This window comes from Pinus tabuliformis, chromosome 6 (assembly GCF_031772625.1).
Source record: "Pinus tabuliformis cultivar Carrire ecotype Pingquan chromosome 6, CPIR1, whole genome shotgun sequence".
Taxonomy (NCBI): Eukaryota; Viridiplantae; Streptophyta; class Pinopsida; order Pinales; family Pinaceae; genus Pinus; species Pinus tabuliformis.
The window spans coordinates 1,531,285,341-1,531,302,536 of record NC_142292.1 but is presented as its reverse complement, the minus strand read 5'-3'; positions in this window follow the sequence as shown (position 1 = coordinate 1,531,302,536).

Below are 17,196 nucleotides of genomic sequence, written 5' to 3'. Positions count from 1 at the left end.
TTATAATAAATATTATTATATTTTAATATTTAAAATTATAAATGCACATTAGAACAAAATACATTTAAATAAGGTAACAGATGTATTTTCAATTGATTCTTTTAGGTGATTGAGAGGAATTATTGTTATCATTTCTACATAGATTTCAATTCTTGCCAATAAAGTAATAAACTAAATTTTATTGAGTTTAAAGCTTATTGAATTTGAATAATCTATTCAGAACTCAAATACATATAGAATATAAAAATATTTCTAATAGGAAAAAAATCTAATAAATATATAAAAAAATATTTTTTGAAATATTTATAATAAGTTTTGTATTTTACTCATAAACAATAAATACAGTTAAATTTGAAAGATATATATACAAAAATATTAATATAATAATAACTAAAACTAATCAAACATAATATTGATAAAAAAACGTTAATAAATAATATAATTTAGGTATATGTAAACTTAGTTTAAAATTGTTAAATTAAAATTAAAACCATAAAAAGTTGATTTTTTTTAATAAATCAATTACTTTTCTCCTTTATTTACACACCCTTGCAACATCTTGACCCAGTCAGAATCTTGCCAACCCAAAGGAAAATTAAAATTAAGAACGGTGGTGGAGTCTTCTTCCACTTAAGTTGATAGGTCACCTTAGGATGGTTACCGTTTAACAGGGAGCTGAGGTCCGTTTGGCGAGACAGTGGCTCCCGGTGGCTGCTCTCATCGATTTCCAGCGCATAGCTTTCTTCTGTCGTGTAATTTATGGCGAACCCGCACTGTATTTTCGACTCCGTCAACCGTTTTCATCCATATCGATAAAATTGCATTCAGACCTCCCCATGTTTAAAATACATAAATATTTATTTTAATATAGTAGTATAGGTTGTTCGAGGGGTAGTGTAATTGTTCAATTTCAAGTCTGTGAAATCGTGGAAATAAGATAACTTAGGTTTAAATATTTCTTGTATTGAGCTCGGTTTATATTAAGTAGTTGTCGGGTTTCTCAAATTGCCAAATGTATTTTTATTTTTTACAATTTGACTGGAGTCAAAATATTAACATAACAAGATAGGACATCTCTTCCATATTAAATTGGGGACATCTCTTCCATATTAGATTGGAGAGCACATCGAATAATTATATTTATTAATTTTATGTTTTTCATCTTTTCCATACTAGATTGGAGAGTATCTCTTGATGTAATAATTATAATTATTAAGTTTATGTTTTTTATTTTATTTTTAGTTTTATGTAATTTGATTGAGTCAAAATGTTTTATTGATAATTATTAATTATTAATTATTATTATTATTATTATTGTTGTTATTATTATTATTTCATTTTGACCAAGTCAAAATGTTAGATAAGACATTACAACATCTCTACCATACTAAATTGAAGAGCCATACAACAAGTAATTTATTTAAATATATTTAAAATTATTATCTAAATATGATAAGAAAACAATATTAATATAATTTTATCTATAAAGCTTTAAACATAGGATTAACATTGTGATGACTAATTAACTATAATGCATAATAGTATTTGAATAAAATGTTCTATAACCAGCCTATATCCATCTTAACTCCGGACTAATTAACTATAATGCATAATAGTATTTGAATAAAATGTTCTATAACCAATCTAGATCCATCTTAACTCTCGATCTATCAAGTGTCTAGAAGGATTTTTAGTGCAAAATTGAGGAAAGGTTTGCACCTCTAGAGATTTGATCCATCTTGACGATGCTTGATAGATATCGATCTCTAGATAAGATGGATCTAGGATGGTTTAATTATTAATAATTATAATTATTTATTTATTTTTTATTTTATTTTATTTTATTTTTATGTATTTTGATTGAGTCAAAATGTTTACATAACATAATAGGACAAAGTGATTTAGGCTAGATCTAGAATGGTTTATATAATTATTAATTTAATTTTTATATATTTATTAATTTACTTGTCATTGATTCTTTTTCTTCAATTATAATTTATTTTCCACTTAATCTTTTTTCCCAATTTTTTATTAGAAGGCCCTATTTCAACTTGATGAGGATTTGTTGTCTTTTTTTGCATAGATTGATTCTCAAGGGTCTTTTTTTGCCTAGATTGATTCTAAGCGGAATATGCTCAGCATATGCTTCGTTTGAATTCTTATTAATGGTTGTAGTGTGTGTTAGAGAGCTTGTTAGGTTGCGTTGACTTTTAATAAATTTTAAAAATTTGATGTTCCAATGGGGGAGTAAGATTCCACTTGTCCACCAATTTCCTAGGGATTTTCAAAGCATGCCTAATTTTAGAAAAATTGTCTTATATCTTGGTTATAAAATAATAGAAACTCTTCAACACTTATGTTTTTTTTATCAAGACTTGATATTTTTAAAGGTTAAGTAAAATTAAAGTTAATAATAATATTTTTGTTGCAATAGTTTTTTATATATATATATTTATCAATGGTAGATACAAATGAAGTTTTGGACTATATCAACCACATTAATATTTTTAATGTGGTTGTGCTAGTATATATTCTTCTTTTACACTTCATTCAAATATTAAAATTTCATTGACCATTTCAAAAGTTATGACGTATATTACTCTAATAAATTCAGACAACATTTTATTTTTTTATTTAAAAACTTAATTTGATTTTAAATAATGTTGCATAATCATTTACTTAGAATAATTCATTTTTATTTTTCTTATTTACAATCTAGTCTAATATATTAAATTAGTTAATCTTCTTTTTAGTATTTATTTAATAAATATAAATATTTAAAATTGAATCTAGATACTAAAAATTTATTAATTTATATATTTAAATAGAAAATAAATTGATTTTTAAAAATTTTATTATTTAAAGTTATATCAATTCTAATAACTAATATCCCATTTAAATAAATTTTTAATAAAAAAATTATATGTTTTAGCAAGAAGATTTTCACAAAGATTAATTTGATGTTGATGAAAACTTTTGGTAAATTGTGTGTTGATGTTTCCTTTGAACACTTATTTTAGGGACATAAAGCTAAATTTATGGTGGGAAGAGTGTTATATCAAGATCAATACAGGATGGAGTTAGAATATAACACTTAGAGTAGGGAAATCTCATAGACATAAAGCTAAATTGATGGTGGGAAGAGTGTTATATCAAGATCAATAAAGGATGGAGTTAGAATATAACACTTAGGGTAGGGAAATGATGAGACTGTTGATATTATTAAATAATTAAGGAAATAGGGAAATAAAATATCAAATAATAAAAGAGATAGAATTGAATTCAAATTAAAAGAATTGATTTAAAATATTTAAAATATGTATTTAAGCTACATATTTAAAATACACAGTTTAAAAATATTGAAAATCAATACTAATTACTTTTCTTTCACTGCACCAACCCAATATCTTCTTTTCAAAAGGAAATTTTAAGAACTCCAAAACATAAGCAAAACACACATTAAATTTCTTTGAAATTTTATGCATTAAATATGGTACATTAGGAAAGAAGACCATGGATTAAGAATACTATCGGAAAAACTATAAGTTGTCAAAACCAAGAGTCTAAAAAACACACTAATGTTTACATGACATGAAAACTTTAATTATTTATTTTACTTTATTTTATTTTATTGGGTTGATAGGCCTCTCTAGCGCACAATGTAAGCTATGTTGTAATGTATTGTCCTCTCCTCTCTTGTTTTGTCATTTTGACTCAATCAAACTACATCAAAATAAAAATAAACTGGTTAAGGAGAATGTTAAAAAATTTAAATTAAATTAAAAAATAAGTTGACGTTCTAGAAAATAAAATAAAAATAAAAAATAAAATGGTTAACAAGAACTTTCCAAAATGGGAAAGATTCACAGTATTTTTCTCTTAATAAAAAACATGTCAATCGAGGGCAACAGGTATCAACTAGCAGGCTATAGTTAGGTTTGCCTTTGTTTTAAGTAAATTTTGGAATGCTTTTGTTTCTTCCTCAATAATAAGGTATGTAATTTCATGTTTTTTATAATGTTAAGATTTTAGGTGATGACTTAGGGATTTTATAGTTATCCTTAGGTTTAAGCTATTTGATATGTACATGCCTTGGCATGAATTATTTGGACAGAAATGGCTACTACAACTTTTGCAAAGAGTACTCTCATGAAATAGACATCAGTCATCATCAAGAAATGCATGCGGCCTTCAACCCATCTAGGGGATTTTGTTGCCTGTGTAATGTTCCAAAGCTATTTGATCTTGTGAACTCACTTGCCAGTTAATTGAAGGACTAATACTTTGTTCCATGGAATCTATTTGTTTAAATGGAATAATTGAGATTCGTGACAGCATGTGAAATCAAGTTCTCAAAATATGTTAATATTAATCATTGCTATTGAATTAGTAACAAGAAATGTTAGAAATTGTAGCAAGAAAGACTCAAATTGACTTATGCCATAATCAAATTGAGTAATTCGATTTTCCACATTGCCAGGATGACTTGGATTGCAGTTAACTTGTGTGACATGGTTGTGTCTACAAGTTAAGTCAGTAAATTCGAGTTATAGGTGAGAAGTAGAGTTGCGCATGTAGTGATTACTAAAATTTAGCAATCTAGTTCAGTTATTTTCAGTTGAACTCAATTAAATGAGCTCAAGTAGTTAATTGAGTCAGTTGAAGGTCAGTTGAGTAATAGAGTTGTTATCTCAGTGATCTCTCAATTAAACTAGTCAATCAGCTAAAAATAACCCAAACATGTATGGAATTCGAATTTCCTAGTTGTACTGGAGGAAAAGGCACATTGTAATTGTCATTTGTATACTAGTTGAGTGTACAGGCTTGGCAGTTAAACAGGTGAATCATTCCTTGGGAATTGTGCAAGGAAATAGAAGGAAATTCCTATCTTTTAAGAGTTAATTTCCTCAAGGATTGCGCAAGGAAATAGGAACAAGTTGTGGCCTTGAATTGGCTAAGTGTTGACTAGAGCACGACATTCAACAAGAGAACAAGTTTACAGTGCAGGGTGAGCTTCAAGATTGAAGCAAGACATTCTAATAGCTTCTCATTCTCATCTGATTAATGAAAAGTAGTGAAGGGGTTTTTCCCAGTTGGGTTCCCCTATAAATCATTGTGTTCTTCTAGTTTTGATGGTTGCATGTCATTGCATGTGTTTCTCAATTGTGATTTCCATTCTGCAGTATCATAGAGGAAATTTGTAATATCTTGTTTTCAGTTCGAATTCATCAGTAGTAGAAAATTTCTATTAATTTATACATGGTCTTAGAGCAGAAATCACACTATAAATTAGTCAATAGATATTCTCCTTCATAGATTTCAATTTTCAGATTCAGTGAAGCAATTTTCTTCCGTGTGCGAAAATGTCTTTCAACGGATTGAGATTGGAGTATGCCTTGGAGGGAACCTCGAATTTCATATATTGGAAGGATAGAATGGAAGTTATACTCAATGATAATGGAGTGTTGTAATATATACTCAAACAAATATTTTGAAACTAGGAACATCATATGTACAAGCACTTTCCCAGTGGAAGAAGGATACCGCAAAAGACGGGAGGATTATCCTGGAGGGTGTGAGATACCACATAGTCTCGAATTTACATGGCAAGGAGACTCCATTTTGAAATAGAAGTGATTCCAGATAATTTTCATTGAGGGATAAGCTCAAGAACATCTGCATACAGAAAAATGAAACCATTCCACATTACCTCTCCATATTCACTCGGTGTTGAAATGAGCTTGGAGGAGTTGGAGAAAATATACCATCTTTGGAGCTAGTTAACCTAGCTCTCCTAGGCCTTCCAAAATCTTGGCGTGGTTACTTGGAATCTGTAAATGGAATGGACAAATTACCAGATTGGGAGAGCCTTTGGTCCAATTTTGTGCAAGAAGAAATTTGAAGGAATACTACAGATGGAGTAACATCCAGAGATGAGAATGAAGAGAATTTTTCCTTGGTTGGGAAGGGAAATAAATTTAAGGGAAAGAAGTCCTAAAGCAAGCCAAAGTCCAGCTAGAACAATGGCAAGAAGAAAGACCCAAGCAATATAAAATGTTTTCACTGACGCAAATTTTGGCACTATGCAACAAAGTGTCTGCACAAGAAGCCTTTAGGAGGAGAAAGAGGTGAATCACTTGCCTCACAATTCGAATTAGACTTCACCCTGATTGCATGCATGGTGAGCACTATAATGGGGAGTGTGTGGTATCTAGATTCAGGTGCCTCATTCCATATGACAGGATGCAAATAATTATTTAGTAGCCTAGAGGAGAAGGATCTCCAGATGCACATAGAACTTAGGGATGATGGGCAGTACAATACCAAAGGAATTGGAACTGTAACCTTTAAGAGGGAGTCAGGCTCCCATCTTCATTTGAAATATGTTATGTATGTACCTGGGTTGAAGAAGAACTTGATATTTGTAGTTGTATTGGAGGATAGAGGCTATGATGTTGTTTTTAGTAAATGGAAATTCTTTCTGAGACATGTAGCTACCGGGCAAGTGAAACAGATTGGAGTTAGAGTGAAAAATATCTACAAAATTGAGGTGGAAGCTTGTGTTGCACTGAGTAGCAAGGCAGAAAATGTGTAGATTTGATATGTTGGAGAACTCTGGAATAGGCGCATGGGACACTTACACCATGGTGGCTTAAAAATCATGTAGCAGATTACCATCGGTCTCCCGAAATGTACACTCAACCAACATGATGTCTACAAAGGATGCACATTGGGGTAATATGTCAAATACACCTTTCAGGGCCGAGATAAAAAAGTTGGACCAATCTTGGAGCAAATCCACTCTGATGTATGTGGACCATTTTCTATAGCCTCTTCAGAAAAAACACAAGTATTATGTGATTTTGGTGATGAATTTTCTAGAAAATGTTGGATCTTCTTCATGTGGAAGAAGGATGATTTTTTCTCAAAATTTGTTGAATTTAAGGAATTGGTTAAAAAGGAGACTGGTCAAAAATTGGAAGCCCTAAGAGTGATAATGGAGTAGAATATGTATCTAACACCTTTAAGGGATTTTGTGCCAAAGAGGGTATTAAAAAAGAACTGATAGCACCTCATAACCCACAGCAAAATGGGGTGGTTGAAAGGAAGAATAGAAGCATAGCGGGAGCAGCAAGAGCCATGTTGCATGATCAAGGGCTTCCGTTACATCTACGGGTAGAAGCATACAACACCACAATTTATTTACAGAATATGAGCCTTCATAGAATATTTGGCATGATCACACCCAATAATATTTCTTTAGGAGGAATCCAGATGTATCTTATTTTTTAATTTTTGGAGCTACTATGTATTTTCATGTCTCAAAGGATAGAAAGAAGAAATTTGAGGCTACAACTGAGATGGGGGTCTTTATAGGATACACAAAGACTCCACATAGTTATCGAGTGTATTTTCCCTCACTCTGGGTGACAATAGTGAGGAGAGATGTCAAATTTGATGAGGACAAGGCTATGAGATTCTCCCTAGAGCGAGCGATGAGTATCCCACTGGAGGAGGAGCCTTAGACTGAGCTTTAGGATGTTTTGGAGCATCCACAAGTGGAGGATCAGACAGTTGGCTGAGTGGAGGCAACGACTCAACCAGAATCTTCCAGAGCGGGGAGGAAGAGAACCAAAGAAGTTGACATATTAGTACAAGATGTACGAGCACATGTGGGAGCTCCTACATATGTGCGCATGTAGAGGAGGTGATCCAAATGGGATAGGTGGGTGGCCACCAACATCCACCTGGTGAACTGGTCGAACCTTTGCAAGACCAGCCTCGCAAATCCCGACGACCTCCCATGGCGGATGAGAAGAAAGACGAGGGGGCAGGAGATCTTATCAAAATCTTGCTCGAAGAAGCGCTCGAGCGGAAAAGGAACGCGATGATGGATAGCTTTGCACAGATCCTTCAGTGGCTACCCAGAGGCGACACATCGGCTTCTAACAACGACTCTGGAAATGCCACACCGTTTAAGGTACAAGTTAATTTTGAAATCCCCATCTTCGAGGGTCAAATAGACGCAGATGCCGTAAATAAATGGTTAAATCTGCTAGATGGGTATTTTTCTGTTCACGAATTTTCAAGTCGGTAAAAGATTGTTTTCGCTCTTCTCAAAGCAGCCCCCCACGTCAAGGACTGGTGGGAAACCTACTGCGAGCAAAAGGATGAAAGTACAGACTCACTATTTTCAGCCGCACCCACTTGGAATGACTTCCGGGATGCCATCAAGGAGCAGTACTACCCTGTCGGAAGCTATGCGGACAAATACATCAAATGGACCACACTACGGAAGGGACGAGACCAAGATGTGCTGAAGTTCACAAACATTTTTCATACCCTTCGCACACAGTTGGGTATCAAAGATTCTAAGCTACATCTGGTACTCAAATACCGCGGTTGCCTACACAGATACATCCAGGAAGAGATGGGGTTCTTGAACATCTCCTCACTCGGCATAGCATACCGATACGCTGTCAAAATTGAGCAAAAGTTCAAACAGAAGAAGCGAGACTTTGGATCTGCAAATCTGAAGCCCAAAGGACAAAGCCAAGGCGGGGTGACCCAAGACAACACGTCGAAGCCGCAAGAAAAGAAAACCACGAAGCCGAAGAAGGACACAGGAAAGTGGTGTGAGTTCCAAAAGAGTCCCACTCATAACACAAGTGAGTGTCAGACCAAGCAGTCGCTGGTGGCCGAGTTGAAGGCTTCTGAATCAAATGCATGTTCCGACTCTGAGTCAGAACCCGACAAGGGGAATGACAAAGGGAAGTAGATCATTGATGCGGATCCCAGCGCCAATGTTGCTACTGCCAAGATCCAGAAAAAATGAGCCCGAAGATACAAAGGAGGGGTAACGTCTTTTCCACTCACAGATGTGGGTGAAGGGTTCACCGCTGCAATTCATTGTCAACAGTGGCAGCCAAAAGAACCTCATTTCAGCAGAGGTCGTGAAGCAGTTGGGCCTACCAACTACACCACACCCACAGCCGTACAGTATCAGTTGGCTTCACGAAGGACGAGATCTCAAAGTTCACTAGCAGTGCCGCCTTCCCTACAGCATCAAGCCCTTCACAGACGAGGTATTGTGTGATGTTACACCTCTAGATGTTTGTGATGTACTATTAGGCCAGCCATACTTGTGGAGGCGACATGCTGTGTATGAGTCAAGGCCTCGCGCTGTCATCATTTCTTTGGATAATTCATTATATAGGATACCGGAGGTAGCCCCACCTACCGCCACCTCTTTGATCACTGCTAAGAAAGGCAGCAATCTCATCTCACAGACTAGGAAATTTATTTTCTATCTAGTTCGCTCCCAAAGTAAGGGGAAGATCGTTGCTACATCCATGACCCCCGCGAAGGGTTCCTCCACACAGCAGCAACAACAGAGGGATACAGTCATGACAGAACACAGGAACAACTTCTCCTTACCCGGAGGGGTACCACACAAGTTTCAGGTGGGCAACAAAGTTTGGTTACAATTGCAGAGGGAGCGCCTTACCAGAACCCATCAGAAACTCAGACCACTTCGACATGGTCCTTACACCAGTAACAAGGCTACGGGAAACAATGCTTTGAAGCACAGCATTCCTCCATTCCTTCGCTTGCACCGAGTGTTCAATGTGGACCGTCGCCGACCATGCTCCCCACCATTTCTGGACACATCAGAGATTGCAGAACAGCTCACCAAAGACCCAGCTCAGCAGAAGCTTCTTCATCTCAGGGAGGAACTCAACGCAATGGGGACCATTGCTTCTTAAGGGGGGAGGAATGATCCAGGTGAATGTTGGTGGCCACCCACCTATCCCATTTGGACCCCCACAACTATCTCTTTCAATTTTTCTGTTTCCTTAATTATAGCACAGTTTACTATTTTTAGCAGTTTTTCGGGTCCTAAACTTCCGGAGCCGTTTTGAGGCCCTAAACGACGTTTTTTGGGAAATCCATCGTTAGCAATTTTTTTGTCTAAAAATTGTCTTTTCTGTTGTATTCCTCGAAGAGATCTTTCCAACGGGCTATCATGCGCGTCAAACAGAGATAGTATGACCAATTCGCGACCCCGGGAAGTTGATGTACCAACTTACCCAAAAGCGGGGCCCACAATTTGGTGTTTCATCTTCTAGGGTTAGGTTTTGGAATGTGAAGGGTTTTCCATTGTTTCTCAACAATAAATAGGCCCTCGAGCCTCATTGTAACACAGTTTTTGGAGAACAGTTCATAGGCATGTAGCCGACACATCTCTTCTCAGAGATAAGGTACCATCGCCCTAGCTGGGTTATTTCCATTTCTATTTGTAAGCATATTTCAATATTTTACAGTAATGAAATGAAGTATTATTTCCGCTGCATATTTGTCTTTATGGTTATCTTTGTATTTTATTGCGTTCCTGTTTAAATCCGGATCAGGAGGTCACTAGACAGATACACTAGGTATATGTATCTAATTACAGAAATAATTGAGACATCCTTCTTCATTTGAAGAAGCAATTTCTCAACCAGTGGGGGTTGATTCCATGGTGGAGTGTTGGCTGAAAAATATAAAATATAGAGACCATGGGTTCAAACGCAGGGGCCAACAAAGAGTTTGTTGTAGTCTAGCACAACATAGACATTTTCACTTTACTCAAAAGAAGTAAGGTGTCTCACTTGAGGCATGTCGCGACCTTACTAGGACAAGGACTAGAACCAGGCACCAAGGAGAGTTGTGCAACGATTACCATTCACATTTACTCTAGGAAATCGTATTATCTGACATGTAACCAACACAAAGTGTGACTTGCAACACATCCAAAGAAACATATAACATCCACATTCATGCATACGAAAATTTTAAAGAGGGTTATGAAAACCAACACTTTCTAAAACATAAAACAATCTCGCAACTCCTTTCCATTAAACTTAAGACATCATTATATTTTGGCACTCCGACCCTTCAAGTAAAAATAGAAAAATATCCATACAATGTAGCTCAGAAATAGATAAACTAAGAACAAAGCCAAGTCAAATAGACTTAGCGACAACATCTCGGCATATGAGCTTCACCTCCTCCCTTTTGTTGCCTTCTCCTTTGGATTTTGTAAGCTTATCTCGCCTAAAATGCCAGTATTTTCCTCAAATGTTGTGTGCTTTTATCTTTGGCATATTTCATGACTCTGCTGCAACTACTCCATCTCTTGTTGGCGACCTTTGTGAATGGCACTGCACCTACAATTTCTCATGATTTCCATTTTCCAACCTCCACATTTGACATACATTAGTGGATATTCTCTCTTTCCATCGATGGTTTCCTACACAACTTCCTTTCAGTCATACTTGGTCAAAATATGTCAAAATTCTATCCCCCAAAACGAAGGACCCAACAGGCCCTGACCAAAATCGATTAACTCGTCCCTGAGCCAATCCTTGGATGACGTTGTTGTCTCTTCCTGCTGCTAGGAGGCACCTACTTGTGTTGCTTCTTCCTAAATTGTTCCTTCGCGTGTTGCAGGTTCTCCTTCAAATGAAGGACCCAACTCTGGGACAAATTGTATGTCTTTTCTCTTGAATTGGGTGTATGCAGCAATCATCAACTACCAGGAGTCCAACAGAGTGGCAACTTGCTCGATAAATAGTGTGGTAATTTTAGTTTTCGACTAGGCAGGTCGAGAAGTCATGAGGGCTTTCCATTGGCTCTTTGATTCAGTGCTGAGCTACCACAACTTCTAAAAGTGGTTATGTGTTGGTGTCTTGAGGTCGCGGAGTAGAGCCTTGGTGGCTCAAAACTCATCCTCAATCTGTTGAATTTGTTTCTCTAGCACATTTGTCTAGGAAAATAGGTCCTGCTGCTAGTCGAGGTTAAGTATAAGCAAGGCTTGGTTGAAAAATTGCAGAGCCTGTTGTCACAAAAAATAGATGGGTTGATTCTTTCTAGTGAGGAAACTAGACCAGTCACGAACTAATGTGAATATTTCCTACACCTCCCTAGCGGCTTGGAGAAGGTAGGCCTTTAGAGAAGCCACATTGGTAATCTTATGCTCAATTTCAACAACATATTGAGTGACTGGATCAGGGAGTGCTTTCTATCCAACTTCGATAGCCTTCTTGAGCTCTTGATTCGATGAAACAAGGTCGGTTCATGTGATTTTGATATGGTTGGAGTAGTCCAAAAGGGTGCAACCTGAGAAATATTTTGGCACATTAGGGACTACCTCAGAAATAGTAGGCCACATTATCAGTTGTAGTGCTTTCTTTTCTTATAGGAGTTGATTGTGCTCAATCGTTATGGAGATAAGATGTTGTTGTTGTATCTCATGTTTGGCTGGAAATATATTATACGGTGCTTCTGCTTATTGTGGAACTAGTTGAATGAAGGTAAATATCTGAGAGGACGACCAATTCTAAAGGTCATCGAGCATCATGGTAGTAAGGATAGGGAATCTGGATTGCAGCGATTGTCTACTAGAAACCGATTTCTCAAGTTGGCCTTGGGGTGATGTTTCTTGTTGTAGGCTTTCTGCAGTGTGGATGCTAGTGTGGTCTGGAACAAAATATGGTGGCAAATTGGGAATGGGGTTGGAGGTCTAAGTTGGGAAATTTATGACTTCTTGACCTTGTGGGATAGAGTGGATTTGTTGGCCATTTGTTGTTTGAGGGCTTGATTCTAGTAGCAAGGATAAAAGAGGCATGGTAACCAAATCTGTTGTTGTTATGTGAATAGCAAGGGTGTCGTGGCTAGTGTCGATGATTGATTGAATGACAAAATCGACCTCCATCTTGGCCTCAGCATTGAGGAGGTTGTTAGTCTGAGGAATGTCTGAAATGCAAGTCATGCAGGGTGAGCGATTATGAGACGTTGGGGAAGTAGTGGAGGTGGATTAAGGTATTTATTCAATTATCTGGGTGATGGCAAGAGAGAGTGGTTCTTCACCAGTGAGATTGACGACCCAGGGAGAGGTAACTGGAATGGGGCTTTGGAAAACTGAGGGAGTTAAAGTAGCAATTGGACAGGTGTCCTGGACTGTGGGCTCAGTAACAGAATGAGGGTCCACCAGGGGAAAGGAGGCAACCAATGGGTTGAATGACAAATTACTAACCATACTAACATTAATAATTTCATAAAGTTGGGGTATAGAACTTATTGACAACCCGAGAGCTTCCAGAGTGTTTCATACTGAAATCATAGTTGTCTCAAATCTCTTCAAAACTGGAATGAGTGTTTTTTCTCTTGTTCGCTTATGAGAGGTGGAGGGGCTCTCACCAAGTAATGGGCGTGGCAGCATTCCTTCAAAAAAGTATATCCATTGTCTTGAATATCACCAATAATAACTAGCGAAGACGAAACTTCACTGTTGAATGCATGTTCCAAGAGAGTGAAAGGTTGGGCTCACATATGAAATGTGTTTGGGTTGAAAACCTTAGGGGGAATCCAGGCGGTGTTGTGGCGAACACCAAACCATATGACTTGTGAATACTCATTCAAGGGTGCTTTTGGGATTCTAGGGACAACCATTTTGACAATGAGAATTTTGGCATACTAGCCAATGAAGGATTCCTCATTGATTTCTTTATTGTTATTCCCCGGATGTCCTCCATGGGGATTACGTGAGTCCTAGGGGCTGGTCTTCGGAGACTAGGGCTAATTCTCTTCATTTTATGTTACATCACTTCATCATTGCCAAAGAGACCACTAGATACATGTAGATGAAGTAGGTTGCCCACTTGTATACATCCTCGCAGGCTTCAAATAGTTAATTTAGTAAATAGATGCACCAGTTCAATTTTTCCCCTTTTTCATAAGCTTATGCCACCGAGATGGTATCTAGAGTGTATTTGTCCTTGATGTAATGGAGAATGATCTTCTCGATAATTATGTGATAGATGAACGTAATTGAGGACACATTGATCAGATTGATGGTGGTTTATTTCCCATTGCGTTGAGTAGCATACTTAGTATAGTAGTTGTTGTCACATATTTTCTTCTCGTACTTAGAGGTGGTTTAGAATGAATACAACACCATGGCTCCCATAGTGGATAGCCTTGTCAATTTTTGGATATCACTGGCATGTATTGGGTACTCCCTATCGAGCCATAGGGAACCTCCATGCAGTTGACTGATAAGGAACTTTATGCATTTCATGGTCATGCCTGAAGTGTCAAAGGCTAGTAAATTTCTCAAATTCATTAGCATGGACTGATGTAATCCTCGGAATTCCTCTTTTATCCTAGAAAAGGGGTTGCCATGTTGTTTGGTTGTAGCCTTTGTGAAGACTTCGTGCTTAAGTGCGGGGAAGTGAAAGGAGTCTAATAGATCATTGTTGATGAGAAAAGCCTTATTGTATTTGCCAAAAATATTTTCAAGTTATGAACTATGGGGTCAAATGGAGGGGTATGAATAACAACTTTGGATGCTTGATTCATGATTGTAACTCGTCGATTGTACACAACAGACGCACGGGGGGCGAAATTCAGACTGAGAGCCAAGGGAATTTCACAACGAAGCCAAAGTGAGTAGTTCAATCAACGAATCTTTTACAATGGAAATTTTAACTTTGTTATGCAAACCATATAGAAAGACTTGACACGATACTTGTGATTAGACAATTTAACTAATAAGTATGACAACTTTATGTACTTAATTCAAATCATGAAATTAACAGTGATTGTGACCTGTACCTGAGTTCGAGGACACAAAAACTCAAAAGGTGGATGATCATGATGGGAAATTATTACGAAATGATGGTAAAACCAAAAAGTTGATAACCAGAATGTGTCGGGGATATTACAAGATAGATTTAAACCAAATTCAAAAAGATGCTAGAAATTATTACTAGCTATGGCAGACAAGATGACTACCATATGTGGTTCCCCGACCACAATCAGTTGTAGAGGGATGCACTCAACTAACTAACAAACTTGATGCAAGTAACTTTATTTGTAACTCACATAACTGACTACCAAACTAACTCTATCCTAAACCTAACTATGATTCCCTTTTGGAGATCAAACCAAATAATTAAGAAGTGTGTGGGCCATGGAAGGCTTCAGGCATGCACCATTCACCCAACCATGAAATAGAACCTCATCCACTTGTGCAAGTTTAACAATTCTGGACTCTCGCACTTCTGCAACAATGAATGGTCCCAACTAGTGCAATTGGAGCTTCCTAGGATGCTTCATAGACTTACTGTCATATAGGAGAACTTTGTCCCCAACTATGAAATACTTCCTCTTGATGTATCGATCATGCCATGCTTTTTGTCTCTCCTTCTCAATAGTGCTATATGGAAAATTCAATTCTGCGGACAATAATGAACTCCCTAGATCTAGTGTCCTGATCTAGAAACAATAGGGGTAAAAATATTTATGTTTTCCTTAGAGAGATTATTATACGGAAAAGGGACATACCTAGAATCTATAGTAAGCCCTCCTCTTCTCCTTGCTTGTAAGCTCTAACTCTATCTCCAAGTGTTGTAAATGGAACTTCCAAAATGACTAAAACAAGAAAGAGAACTACAATATCCACATATAATAAACTAATGTCTCTAATCAATGAGTCAAATGGCATTGAAATACATAATAATCAACATGACACAAGTATAGGAAAATAGTGATATTTTTATTAATAAATAAAGGAGAGAGTTACAACCATTTATAGATGCTTGAATTTGTAGATGTCTCCCCAATTGTCTTGTCCTTCCTTGCCACAAAGCAAACCTTCAATCTCAACCCTAATGAATTAATGGAGGATGATTCCTTAAGCTCAAAGTAACAACATGAGGGCACTAAGAATCTCCAAAATCCAACCCAAACTCTATGGGATGCATTAGATTTATAGGGTAAAAGTGGTAGTTTAGGATTTACCAATCTAGGCTTGAGATCCACATTTGAAGGAGTATAAGAGATCATACCTCGAGAGTAGGAGTTCGAGATCTCTAAACATGCTAAATGGTTAAAACCATGTTAGAAGCTTCTGGAAAGAGAATATTCGAAAATATTTTTTTATTTTTCCTGCAATTATAGAACCATCACACGAGTAAAGTAGAGCAACTGGCATTGGTCAATGTAGGTGCACAGTTATGAAACTTGCAACCATTGCATGTGGACTGAAGTGCAAGGTGCATTGGGGCTAAAAAATAGTTTTTGAGTTGATTTACACAGATTCCTAGACTTTTTGGAGAGGTGATGCTTAAGGATTTGCAAAGGGATAATGACAAAGTGTTCAAGGATGTTGATTGATCCGGTTTTTCATGCCATTTGAGTGGATGCGGCAAAATGACCTGTAACAAATTTCCCCCTAAAGTAAAAATTCCAAACCAATGGTTGAGGAATGAAGTGCTTTACCTTGTGACAAGTTTGGATGAAGAAAAAATTGGTTGAGATCATCATCTGTTACAATACATATTATCATTATGATATCATTGTTGAGGGAGGCATACCCATATCAAAATATAATCCAATATACATGTACAATGACCAAGATATCTTTTCCACTAATGACAGAGTGTGGACCCATGCTTAGATGGCTATCTAAATAATGATAGCCATCATACTTTTTAATACTGTATGAAACTTGAAATCGCAGCGCGATGGATGGAACTAGATCTAGGGTCTTCTACCTCATCACTCGATAATACAAGTCTAGCCATGCGAAAATATGAGCTAGAGTCGAACATGGTAGACACCATAGAAAATTTTAGGGGCGAATGTTCGCCCTTTGGCGAAATTAAGGGGTTTTAAATTTTTAGTGGGCGAATATTTTGTATCATAGTACATTTTTACAAATGACCTCAAATAGCCCACCTTATTTTAAGGGAGAGGGTAAAAAAGGTAAATTTAGCCCTTGAAATTAGGAGTTACAACCTTCCATTCGCCCATTTTCAAGAATAGGTTTTATTTAAGTGAATCCATTCGCCCATTTCCAAGAATAGGTTTTATTTAAGTGAATCCTATGGGCCAAAGGCCCAAATACCATATTTATAAAAGAGGTATGGTAAATTAATAAAAATATAAATAAATGAGAGGTATGGTAAATAAATAAAACATTTTTTATATTTACTCCATAAGTCACCTTATATACATGCATGGGTGTAAACAAATAAAAATATAAGTAAAGTGGAGGTATGGTAAATAAATAAAACGTCTTTTTATACTTACTCAAAAGGTATGGTAAATAAATATAAATATAAATAAACTAGATGCATGGTAAATAAA